The following is a 13,833-nucleotide window of genomic DNA, read 5'->3' on the forward strand; positions in this document are numbered from 1 at the left end:
CAGCTATTTGGCAGTGCGTGTACAGGAAGCACGCGAGCAAACCGGCATCGTCGAAAGTGCGAAGACAAACACAGAGGGCAGACAAGATCAGCCTTGCACATGCGCCTATCGCGCGGGTGGTCTAATCAAGGCGGACGGCACCGAAGGGGAAAGGGTAATCTCGCGTCACCCAACAACGTCACCTACCTCGCTTCCAGCTCCTGGGCGACACCTATTCGGCGGAATATGAAGCTCCGGGCTCGCCATGTCGGTTGAAGGTAGATTTATTTTACATGACCTAACTAAACTTTGTGTCAAGTTAACTGCTGCTTTAGAAGCGAAAAACGGTATAAATTTTAAAATATGTAGAAGTGTTTTTTAAGACATTGTTTTTTTATATCTACGAAAAGCGAATGGTCACTAGAGATTTAGCAAGCCCAAGGAGATTGGATAAGGGGTCACTTGCCATCTGCTGTTCTGAATTTTTTTTATGTCAGAGCGTTTGGCAGTGCTTTCCTCTCTCTCACTACTCGTAAATCCTAAAGAGATACGAGTAGTGAGATCTCTTTAGGAGAGGGCAAATACGGCAATGACTTTAGTGAACGAGAGATTAAACTCGAACAGAATGCCAAATACGAGTCTGTTAGTTATTTGACGTTATAGTAGCGTGCATGAACCGTGCATTTTTGTTCAGAGTGCCTGTAAGAAGTACGCTTGTGTGCGAACCTTTACGCAAGTTAGCAAATAAGATTGTGGAACACTATATTTTTGTAGTTACAGTAAATGCACGCATACTTGCTAAATGTATTCTGCGTTAAAACGTGTATTTGCATATTTTAAGAGCATACTTGTTAAAAGCAGTCTTAAATAATCCTTGTACTCACCTGTTATGAAAGGGCTAAGCAGTGTCAGTGGGGTGTACGCAGCACCCGCTATGCCACAGAACACCGGTGTCCTCGCAATGCCGAGATGTTCGGCAACCAGCACGTACTTGATGCACGCCACGTATCCTTGAATGATCCCTAGGATAACTGACAGAGCCGCCACGGAAGAAAGGGTGTACATATGAGGCAGTGCGAAGAAACAAGCATTCGAGATGACGAAGCTAAGCCCGTAAAGAGCACTCCGGTAGGTAGGTATCATATCGGCTAGAATCGCCACGCCAACACGTCCCACGAGATGGCCCACCGATATGAAGCTTAATAACCTCCCCGCTGCGTCGCGGTCCAATCCCTTGTCGATGCCGTAATCCACTATGGTCTTGAGAAACTCGGTGGACGCGTAGTCACCGAGCACAATCGCGATGAGAAGTACGTAGAAAGCAGGCATGCCAAACATTAACGCTACTCGAATCATAGAGCAGCCGTCTTCCTGCGTCGAGTCCATTTCTGCGCCATCTTGTCCTGTGTGTGACCTGCAGTGCGGGAGACATGTCACGTTAGACTATTCTGCAACGCTGTCATAAAATGACACGCCAAGTGTAGTGTTTTATGATTTCTGTGCAGTTTTGTATGAGCAACGCCCTTCGCGTATTTTCTTTTTTTTCTTCTGTAACAGCGTCAACGCATCAGATGAATTACACGAGTATAACATTGACTCAGTCAGTCCATGTAGACTGGAGGAACTGCAGTCACTTTTACTTTGAACAACTTCCTTCCGAAACAACAACGCATATCACTTTTCTCGGTTCATGTATGGTTCAGTTTCTGACTCGTCCCGTGAATAGCTGCGCTTCTGGACAAATATTTCAGCTGCGACACAGTTGTCGGATCGGGTTCGGTGTGACACCTTTATCAAGATACATAAATTGTTAGCTATAAGATGTGGCCCTTCGCGCTACTAGACATCTCTGATTGCCTGCACTTCGAGATCATCTATTTTATATTGGGCTTGATGTTGCGAATAAAAATGTTTCTAGTGTTCTTTTTAAAAAGAAAACGTGTGTAGGTCGCGGCACTGATAGCACAGCCGGATGTTTATAGCGCCACAGAGAATGAATTATCGGGAGTATTAATAAACGAAGCGCAGTAACATATGATGTCGCTTTCTTCTGTAGCTGGGTCGTTCCACGCCAACTGTCTCAGTCGGGGTGCTCGAAAAAAGTCAATTTATCTCAAAAAATTTGAGAAGATTACACAAATATAAACGCTAGTTCTACACTATTTTCCCAAAATAATTTGAGCGGCAAAAATATTTTGGGCACGTGAGCGCCATTTGAACTTCACGAAATGTTGCAAAACCAGCTACGAAAAAAAATTCTCTATAAATCGACCGTTCCAGGCAGTCGTTCAACACTAGCTTTTTTTGCGTTTTTCGATCATTGTTATTTAACAAGAGAGAGCTGAGCTAGTTGGCAAGTATTTATTCTAAAAAAACAGGGCATGCAAACACGGACACAGGAAAGAAGTGAGGACACCACAAATGCCGACTAACAACTGAATAGATGTACAACGGCGGAAAAGAAAGAAGGCACGAAAACTTATCTGCGCATGCCCATGCAATAGGCGCACCTATCTAACCGGCACGCGTGGGGGCCTACGCGAAAGATAACTGTTAAGGCATTTGATTGCATCTTCATGCAAGTTGATCGACGGTTGGCTCACGCATGCGCTACCACTATTCTCGATATGCCATGCTTCAGTCATCAGGCGCGTTTTTTTATTCCTATGTCGGTACACAACTGCGCATTCATTGAATTTTGGCGTCCATTTACACTCTCGACAATGTAAGGAAAGATTAGAAGGTGAGTTTCCGGTTAGTGATCTTTTATGTTCTAATCATCCATGGTTAATGCAGTCTGTCCTACTTAAAAAGGGCCGCAGCTGAAATTAACCTTGTACACCACACTTGTGCGGCAATCAGTGAATTTGTTTGTGTGTTTTACGAAACAAATATCGGTTCTCTTCTTGTCTTTTACTCGCTCATTCTTCCTCTGCACAGCGGCACATATCTTACCTAGCTTATTGGCAGCCGTGAAAACAACATTAACGCCGTATCTGCTTCCTACTTTCTTTAGCCTGTGAGATACGCAACGAATGTACGGTATAACTACGACACGCTTCTTCCTATCGCTTTCTGCAACCATGCTCGGACCTAACATAATGTACTTCTTTAAACGCTCAGCGAAAGTGGCCGCTGCGCCCCGCCACGGTGGTCTAGTGGTTATGGCGCTCGACTGCTGACCCGAAGGTAGCGGGATCGAATGCCGGCCACGGCGGCTGCATTTTGCATGGATGCGAAAATGTTTGAGGATCGTGTACTTAGATTTAGGTGCTCGTTAAAGAACCCCAAGTGGTGGAAATTTCAGGAGCCCTCCACTACGGCGTCTCTCATAATCATATCGTGGTTTTGGGACGTTAAACCCATGATGTTATTATATTATGATAGTGGCCACTGCATCACGGTGATAACCTACATCTAAAAGACGCGTAAGCTGTGCGTTAAAGATATCACTCATTTTGTGCTCACACGGCTTGGTGAGGGCAGACTTAAAGCAAGACATGACGATACCGTTCTTTACAACCTTCGAGTGCTTCGACGAAATATTTAACAGCGGTTTTCAAGATCTAGGAGCATACTGCCAGCACACGTGGTTCTTCTGAAACCTTAAGGAAATGTCTAGAAATTGTATTCCATTTTTCTGAGGCAACTCTTTAGTAAAGTTCAGCCCTCCTTCATTTATTTCAAAATTCAAAAACGAGTTTAAAACGGGCTCTGGATAAGCCGTTCTCCCAGCTTTGCTGTGACTGTGCTGCGTGTTCCCCGCAGGCTTGGCGTTTTCTTTCGTTTCATTGTTGCAGTGCTTTACTTTTCAACAGTGATAAGAGGGCAGATACTGTCTCTATTTGTTTCATGTGGAACAGAGAATTCACGCAAGGCACCCAATTGGCTGAATCCGTTGCATTGTTTCAACTTCAAGAAACGAAGTGAGTAACTCGCGGGAGTATACTATAGGTCGTAGAGCATCGACATCAGCATGGCCCGCCGTCCTTCGCTACAATCAAACGCTACGCAAAGCGAAAGACATGGTAACGGTATGACATCAAAATCAATCTTGCTTTTGAATCATCAAATATCTTATTTCGTGTGCATCTTGCGGGAAATCTTTCTTTGGTGTCCTTTTCAGGACATCACAGAAAGAAAACCCTATGTCAGCATTCCAGAAATAAGAACATTCTCGATATTTGATGAACTGCGACCGAAGAAGCAGTGGTTACCACAATCAATAACCTCTTTGCAGACAGCCACGTCTCAGTTTACAAGACAACATCATGTAGCCTAACCAAGAGTGTTTCGAGCTCCAAACGCACGGGCATGCTTTTTATTGCATTTTAGAACTTTGCATCATGTTGCAGGATAGTAATGAGAGTGGTAGAAGGAAAATGGGGAAAACGTCAGCATAATCCTTATACAATTTGTTACGGAAGCTGTGCTTAGATATTCAATAAAATATCGTGCCTTCAGGAAGCGAAATGACCCTATGATTTGTTCAAAGTAACCTTATATTCCGCATTCCACTCTAACAGAAGACACGACTGACTCGCATAAAGCACTGACTTAGAGAACTCGGCAAACCCTGCGCATGAATGGGTCCCGGCTATCATGAAAGTACAAGAAACGATTTACCACCTGTCGCAGAAACAAATGCAACAACCTGAAAACACCGTCACGCCCACGAGGAAACTCGTTCCTCTGGCTTAAATTCTTCCCCTCGAAACCCAAAATAAACATTACAAACAAACGATGAAATCTCCGCACATTAACTACAAGGCACATTCATTACATGTACCACAACTCGGTCATAAAGAACAGGTTACAAATAGTCGCACGAGCGAACATAGATAAATCCTTACCCTTCCATTTTTAACTTTTTCTCGGATTTAAGCTCTCCCTCTGCAGCAGTAGGGATCCCTACCGCTATAATTTTTGGAGCCATGAGCAAGTACTTTATCAATGTTTTAAATCACTGAACAGTTAGGAGATAGTTCGGCGTAAGTTGCAAATTCAACTTTAAAAGGAATTCAACACTAGCTCGTACTAATAAATACGTCATAAGGAAAAACAGCGCTGCTTAAAGGGGCCTTGCAACACTTTTCTTAGTTATATTGGAATAGTCTCAATATTGACGTATGACTCTTCACGAGTCACATGCCGGAAAAATTTTTCGAATCCGTCAAGTCAAGTGGTGTTACCAAATTATAGAGATCACGTTCCGCAGCTTTCTTCCTCCACTCAACGCCGCGAGCGCGCGGAAAGCTGCGCGGGGCGTGAAGGGAGGGAGGACGGAGGTGCGAGGAGGCGCCGAAGAGTTACGTCAGCGCCGGCGGCATTTTTTTTTCATTTTTTTTTATCTCTGGCGTCTCGGCGCAACCACGTGGTCTGTGGCGCCACTTCCGGTCGGCTTGCGTGGTCGTCGTTGAGCGGAGCCCATCGCACCGTGTATCGCGCGTGCTTGAAAACTGCGAGTCAGTTTGGTAATGTTTGGTGTGCAGCTCGAACTGCCGCAGTGTTTTCATCGCTCTGCCAACCATGGACGCAAACCTGCGTGCGCGTTTGGAACGAATGACAGCTGAGATGGGTTTCGACCACACTCCGATACACCGCCTCGTCGCACTGCTCGCGCTTGAATCGTATTCAACACGGCAAAGCTGCGTGCACCCTTCTCACAGTGGAGGTACTTCGATGCTGTTTGCTCTTCGAATGCGGGCGCACAGCGAGGGCGGGCTGACAACAAAGAAATAAAGACGAGAAGAAATGATGGAGGAGGAGGCGTGGCTGGTTTTGGATGTTTATCTCATAAAGAAAATGCAGAACCCTGATTTGATATCACGTCGATTCTCGGCAAAAGCAAGCAGGAGGAGGCGCGGCTGGTCTTGGAAGTTTATACCATAAAGAAAATGCAGATCCGCGATTTGATATCACGTCGATTCTCGGCAAAAGCAAGCACGAGGAGGCGTGGCTGGTTTCGGATGTTTATCGCATAAAGAAAATGCAGAACCGTGATTTGATATCACGTCAACTCTCGGCAAAAGCAAGAAGAAGGAGGCGCGGCTGGTCTTGGATGTTTATCCCACAAGGAAAATGAAGATCCGCGATTTGATATCACGTCGATTCTCGGAAAAAGCAAGAAGAAGCAGGCGCGGCTGGTCTTGGATGTTTATCACATGAAGAAAATGCAGATCCACGGTTTGATATCACGTCGATTCTCAGCAAAAGCAAGCACGAGGAGGCGTGGCTGGCTTTGGATGTTTATCGTATAAAGAAAATGCAGAACCGTGATTTGATATCACGTCAACTCTCGGCAAAGGCAAGAAGAAGGAGGCGCGGCTGGTCTTGGATGTTTATCCCACAAGGAAAATGCAGAACCGTGATTTGATATCACGTCAACTCTCGGCAAAAGCAAGAAGAAGGAGGCGCGGCTGGTCTTGGACGTTTATCACATGAAGAAAATGCAGATCCACGGTTTGATATCACGTCGATTCTCGGCTAAAGCAAGAAGGAGGAGGCGCGGCTGGTCTTGGATGTTTACCCCATAAATAAAACGCAGATCCGCGATTTGATATGACATCGATTCTCGGCTAAAGCAAGAAGGAGGAGGTGCGGCTGCTCTTGGATGTTTATCCTATAAAGAAAATGCAGAACCGCGATTTGGTATCACGTCGATTCTCGGCAAAAGGAAGAACGAGGAGGCGTGCCTGGTTTTGGATGTGTATCCCATAATGAAAATGCAGAACCGCGATTTAATATCACGTCGATTCTCGGCAAAAGCAAGCAGGAGGAGGCGCGGCTGGTCTTGGAAGTTTATACCATAAAGAAAATGCAGATCCGCGATTTGATATCACGTCGATTCTCGGCAAAAGCAAGCACGAGGAGGCGTGGCTGGTTTCGGATGTTTATCGCATAAAGAAAATGCAGAACCGTGATTTGATATCACGTCAACTCTCGGCAAAAGCAAGAAGAAGGAGGCGCGGCTGGTCTTGGATGTTTATCCCACAAGGAAAATGAAGATCCGCGATTTGATATCACGTCGATTCTCGGAAAAAGCAAGAAGAAGCAGGCGCGGCTGGTCTTGGATGTTTATCACATGAAGAAAATGCAGATCCACGGTTTGATATCACGTCGATTCTCGGCAAAAGCAAGCACGAGGAGGCGTGGCTGGTTTTGGATGTTTATCGTATAAAGAAAATGCAGAACCGTGATTTGATATCACGTCAACTCTCGGCAAGGCAAGAAGAAGGAGGCGCGGCTGGTCTTGGATGTTTATCCCACAAGGAAAATGCAGAACCGTGATTTGATATCACGTCAACTCTCGGCAAAAGCAAGAAGAAGGAGGCGCGGCTGGTCTTGGACGTTTATCACATGAAGAAAATGCAGATCCACGGTTTGATATCACGTCGATTCTCGGCTAAAGCAAGAAGGAGGAGGCGCGGCTGGTCTTGGATGTTTACCCCATAAATAAAATGCAGATCCGCGATTTGATATGACATCGATTCTCGGCTAAAGCAAGAAGGAGGAGGTGCGGCTGCTCTTGGATGTTTATCCTATAAAGAAAATGCAGAACCGCGATTTGGTATCACGTCGATTCTCGGCAAAAGGAAGAACGAGGAGGCGTGCCTGGTTTTGGATGTGTATCCCATAATGAAAATGCAGAACCGCGATTTAATATCACGTCGATTCTCGGCAAAAGCAAGGACGAGGAGGCGCGGCTGGTCTTGGATGTTTATCCCATAATGAAAAAGCAAATCCGCGATTTGATATCACGTCGATTCTCGGCAAAAGCAAGGACGAGGAGGCGCGGCTGGTCTTGGATGTTTACCCCATAAATAAAATGCAGATCCGCGATTTGATATGACGTCGATTCTCGGCTAAAGCAAGAAGGAGGAGGTGCGGCTGCTCTTGGATGTTTATCCTATAAAAAAATGCAGAACCGCGATTTGATATCACGTCGATTCTCGGCAAAAGGAAGAACGAGGAGGCGTGCCTGGTTTTGGATGTGTATCCCATAAAGAAAATGCAGAACCGCGATTTAATATCACGTCGATTCTCGGCAAAAGCAAGAAGGAGGAGGCGCGGCTGGTCTTTGATGTTTATCCCATAAAGAAAATGCAGAACCGTGATTTGATATCACGCCGATTCTCGGCAAAAGCAAGGACGAGGAGACGTGGCTGGTTTTGGATGTTTATCCCATAAAGAAAATGCAGAACCATGATTTGATATCACGTCGATTCTCGGCAAAGGCGAGGAGGCGGACGCATGGCTGGTTTTGGATGTTTATCCCCTTAAAGAAAATGCAGAACAGTGATTTGATATCACGTCGATTCTCCGCAAAAGCGAGAAGGAGGACACGCGACCGGTCTTGGATGTTTATCACATAAATAAAATGCAGAACCGCGATTTGATAACACGTCAATTCTCAGCAAAAGCAACAAGGTATAGGCGCGGCTGGCCTTAGATGTATATCACATAAAGCAAATGCAGCTCAGGGATATTTTTTCGACCATGAGATCAGACGAATATGAGTTGATATGATCGTGTCTTCGTTAACTTGATCGGTCGTGCCTTGGTAACTTCTTAGTTTTCTATATGCGCGGCAAAATTATGTGGTTTCTAGCATTTAGATGCGTTTTGAGAAGAATGAGGCCGTTGTTCCTCACCTCGAGTGCTTTTCTCGGTCCTTTGTGGCCTGTTCTGCTCTGCGCAGAAATTTTCGACTTAAGATTTACTTGCTGGGCAAACTAGCAATTACCGATGTGCAAGCAATATACACAGTTGAAGGGACACTAAAAAGAAAAACTATATTTCACGCATTTGTAAATTACTCTTTAATAATACCAAAATCACCGCGCTTGCCGCGAGAAGAGGTTTGGTAAAGGAGGAAACACGCAAAACAAAACGCCGGTGGCAACGCCCCTTTGAAGTTCCAGCACCAATCACCGTGACGTCATAGATTTTACAGAGTCTGCTAGGGCGTCCGTAATTCCTAGTGTATATGTAGCACTATTTCCTCTGGGGGGCCAGAGATGTAGTGTACCAAGTTTCTGAATATTTCTTTGAACCAAAGCCGCCAAAATACGAAAAAAGCGGTTTGAAATTTTTCAGGTCGCGTGCGGAGATTCTGACGCGGAATTCAAAATAAAACTTTGACCTTGATTTTCTCTTCTATTAAACAACCAATAGCAGGTAAATTAACGGCATTACAGTTTTTACAGCATTAGTTATTAGTCTAAAGTGATTCGTGTTTCCCCTCTATTGTCCACTTCATATCCGCGACAAAGGAACAGGCTCAAGTGTGGGGGCAGCGTCAATTGTATGGGCTAAGAACATTTACATAGAAATGTTTATGCAGAAGCCACTGGTGACTGTATATTTAAGTAAGGTATTCCTGCCGGTCAAATATATTGAAAATGGTGCAACCTATATTGCGGTATAATACGTAAATAAGTAACAAAATCTTGAAGAAACTACTAAAATTCTATAGAATAAAACAAGAGACTGCCTCATAGAAAAACTTAGCGGTTCAATCATGTTAGCTTGATGCATACTGCTAGTAAAAAAGTGCAAAAAAGTATTTCTTCAGGCTATTAATAATGTTCCGTTCAAGCTGTTTTCTTGGATTCGCCGTACTTACAGAGATCTTCACCAAACGGAAAAATTTCCAGAGAAAGAGCGATTTCGGAGTGTTGAGGAGGCTGCGAATGCTTACAGTTAGTAATCATGCCAGGATACGATAGATATTTGTAAACAGTTGAGAAGCAGTCGTACGTCATTACTCGCTAAATATATATTATAGTGTGGCATTTAGAGGCCCCTATCTCAGATTTATGCGTGCCCGCTTAGAGGGGGGAAAGTAATAATAATGTTGGGGGTTTTACGTGCGAAAAATTTACGCAGTTTCACTCAACGTGAAAGCTGTAGGAAGTGTGGAGCAGGGATTCGCCTGCCCTTCGGCAACGCTGGCGTTCACGAGCAAGCAAGTGCTGTACGTGCTCCTCAACTAATGTATAGGAGCACATACAAATATCTGGTACAATCTGCTTACGCCAAGATTTATTTCGCTACGTGAAACACAGGAGGTGTTCTAACTTCAAACAATTCTGGAAATAGCTGCACGTAAGCAGGGTAAACGAAATACCAATCGCGAACAGTATTATTTGCGTAGAAACGCAGTGCCCTATGGTCGGTTACCTGCTCAACGCTCTATGATCTGTGAGAGGTAATCGCGCAGGTAAAATTATATGACAAATAATAAAAAACTTGCTGCATCTAAGCACTAGCGGTGCCAAGACTGATGAAAAAGCGGAGCTAGTGGCCTTCCCCTCCTCCTCACCCTCACTTCTCTTTCCCACCCGTTGCTATTCTATACCACCAGAAGGAGAGAGAGAGAGGAGAGGTTGAGGAAAGGAAGAGGACTGTGCATTGCTTTAGCCTCTTGCCTCCTCCTCACATTCACATCGCTTCGCTTCGCGCTCGCTTCTGTTTCCCACCCTTTACTATACTATACTGTGTATGAGTATGCTATGTTTCATGTCTACGCTCCTCCTTTATCTTCTCCTTACGCTCACATCATTCCTTACCCTCAGTTTCCTTTCCAACCCCTTACTGTACTATACAAGGCTATGCAATGCTATATCCCCCTCCTCCTCACCCTCGCATCACTCTTTACCCTCACTTTACCATCTACTCGCTATACTATACGATGCATGGCTATGCTATGCTTGAGCCTTTCCTATCCTCCATTCGTTCCACCTCATCCTCATGTCACCTTGTGATGAGTGAGGTGCGCGTTTGAATTGTGCGCCTTTGAAAAGTGCGCGTCATAAAGAGAACGACAAGAAGTGTGCGCGCGGAGATGAGCACAGTGCCGAATAGAAGACGACGAATACCCTCACGAGGGTGCCAGGCGCAAAGGTTGGACGCACAAGTGGCCAAATAAGAAAACAGCACAGAACATGTCGGGGGCCAATCATTTGTCAACGCGGCAGTCGAGCAGTGTCCAATGAAGAGTAGACAGGTGAAACCGAGGGCCAGAAAAGCCTTGTACACTGAGGAGGAGAGGGGAGTTCGAGGATACGTGGCGAGCCCAAGGTTGTCACCGGACTGGGCACGGAAGACGGGCAGTTGGGCTGCGGGCTCGAGCCTCCAGGGCTTCAACCGGCCGGAGCCTCCTGCCGTCGCGTCCCTTTACAAGGAGACCTTAACAATGGTACGCGAACTCCAGCTCAAGGCCTGCGGACTTCGGTTCCGGCAGGCAAGCAGGAGCAGTTGGGCTACGGGCCCGAGCTGTGCGTCCAGGTGCCTGGCTCTGTTTCTCCGGGCATCTCAGCCAGTAGCCACCTTTTCCGCTTCGCAGCGAGCCAGCCCGCGTCTACTCGAGAAGTCGGAGCCACAGTGTTCTGGTTTCATAAACGTCAGCCAGCCTAAACGACATCGTGAGACTGACCACCAGTTATTCTGCCGCTCATCCACGATGAACTTTAAAGCGTAGTTTAAGTCTCTAAACTTGCATTTTGCTTGTTGTTGGGAGTGTTTTATTGTGTGCATTGACGTTTTTGTAAAATGTGTATTTTATGTAGATAGACAGCTGTTGGCTTTACTTGCGTATTGAAAATTTTGCGTGGTTTCTGTTAAACAAATGGGCTCGTCCTTCGGTATGCTCTCAGAGGCTCAGCCAAAGAGAGATAATACAAGCAAAAAAAATACTGCATTACAAATTGGCGTCCGCGACAGGACAAAGCCGTTTGTTTTTGAACTTGATGTTTCAATAGTTAAAGCCATGATGAGCACGTGGGAAATATTTCATGGCTTAGCTAGGCGTAGCTAGGCTAGCCCCCCCCCCTCTCTTAATATGGCTCCTTCTCGCTTAACCAGTCAGCGTGGAACGAAAACGGAATTTTGCCAAGCTTGAACAGTACCGCAGTTAAAATGAGCGCTTCTCCCGTAAACGAAAGTATATGGAACAGTTTGAAATGGCTACCGTCAAAGCTGATTGGCTGGGATGAGAACACTAGCTGTAACCTTAAAATGGATGTAGTGCATGTTCGCAAGCGCACACCCCGCCGCACCACGCCACACCATACTGTGCACAGGTTCCTACGGACGCCGTTGGTTCCTCTCACTGTCTAGCATAAATGTTGGGCTTTGCCTCGAGCATGCCACCCCGACATTACAGTTCGCGTGTGTGCGGCACGCAGCATGGCGTTATCTATTGAAGGAGGCCGCAACTCACCAGCGAAACGCATGAAGCGCTGGCATTTAAAAGAGCACATGCAAAGTTTATGGTGCCCTTTGTCTGCCTTTGGAACGTCGCTATTGGAAATGACAAACAAAAATTTTACGTACTAGAAGTTACAGCTTCGTGTATTTTGCAACAATCCTTGAGAGTAATTCGGCAGCCATATTTTTATAACTTCTTTGATCAATAAATAGCGGAGATAATTCGGTCCTGTACAAAGAGTTCGCGCCAGATGGCGTGTTTTTCAACAATTTCAGTGGTTATCCGCACTGTGCTCATAATCGTTCACGTATTGTTTTAAAAAAAACATTGCCCTGATAGGGTTCTTTCTTTCGGTTCAACGTCACATGAATACCGCCGAAAATCGAAGCTAAAATCATTCCTTGCTTAATACAATATGGCAATACATTACCTTGAATGCACGTCGCTTGTGTAGGGTGACCGTGCAGCACGCGTTCCCTTCCACCAGTGATCGAAGGGTCGCGGATTCTTGGCAAGCATAACGATTGCTGTGGAGTTCATCATGATTCCTCCCAGCAGAAGGAATGCTCCTTGCAGGCCGAAGGTATCCGCAAGCGAAGACACCAAATATTGGCTAATAATTCCGGTTACTGACCATGTTCCGTAAAGAAAGGACATTGCGATCGACTTGTATTTTTCGAAGTAGGCCAGCATGTAAATGGCGGCTGACAAAGAAAACATTCCTATTCCGAAACCTGGAAGTAGAAAATATTGCCTTTTATACGGCCATACAAGATCTATGACATGTAAAAAATGCGGAAAGTTTTTAACGAGTCAATAAATTCACAAGCCTGCCATCAATACTATGAAACCCAAACAAGACCGAAGTTCTCGGGAAGAGGCAGCCTTGAAGAGATGAAAAATCCCCGAACAAGGGATGTCGGTGGAGCCAACATTTCTACAAGTGAGCTTGTCTTCGTTTCAACGACTGGCTTAACGATTACATTCCGCTCCTCGAAAAATCTCTCCAATGATATGACTTTTTAAAGGATGTTTATTCCATAGTGACATGAAGAATAGAAAATAGCGGTGTCATTTATCGTCTGAATATGCGAACATGTGCAATTGTGAGTAGAAGAAGCGTCCTGCGACTCGAACTATGTGGCAGTTCTATGCGGTGCCATATATCATGCATGCGTTATGACATAAGAATGAATTTCGCGTAAAGGTGACAAAGGACACCATGCAACAAAATCAACGAGCAGTATTAAATCTGGTTTTCAGTAAGACACGAGCGCAAACCACTTGTGTCTGCGTGATTTGTGCGGTGCAGCTATCACGTACAATGCACAAGAATGCGCACCTAACTATGTAACAGTGGGAAAAATCACTTGAAGTACTCAGCAAGCTTATCACCAAGCTTTTCGACTGTCCCATGAGTTGTACTGAATGCTGCTCATAGTGGAGCCCTGCGCAGAGTCGGCTGGCCTAGAAGTCAGATCACGGCCCGCAGGGCTCGGGCCGGGGGAGCACTTGTACGCTCAAGCCTAAAAACATTGGGCTCGGGCTTCATTTCAACCACCAATACACCATAGTATGAAGTTCGCAGGTAGGAAAATCTGTACAATATAAAAAATGCGGTGGCTACATAGTAGTGGCTC

This window comes from Rhipicephalus sanguineus, chromosome 4, assembly GCF_013339695.2.
Source record: "Rhipicephalus sanguineus isolate Rsan-2018 chromosome 4, BIME_Rsan_1.4, whole genome shotgun sequence".
NCBI classification, from domain to species: Eukaryota; Metazoa; Arthropoda; class Arachnida; order Ixodida; family Ixodidae; genus Rhipicephalus; species Rhipicephalus sanguineus.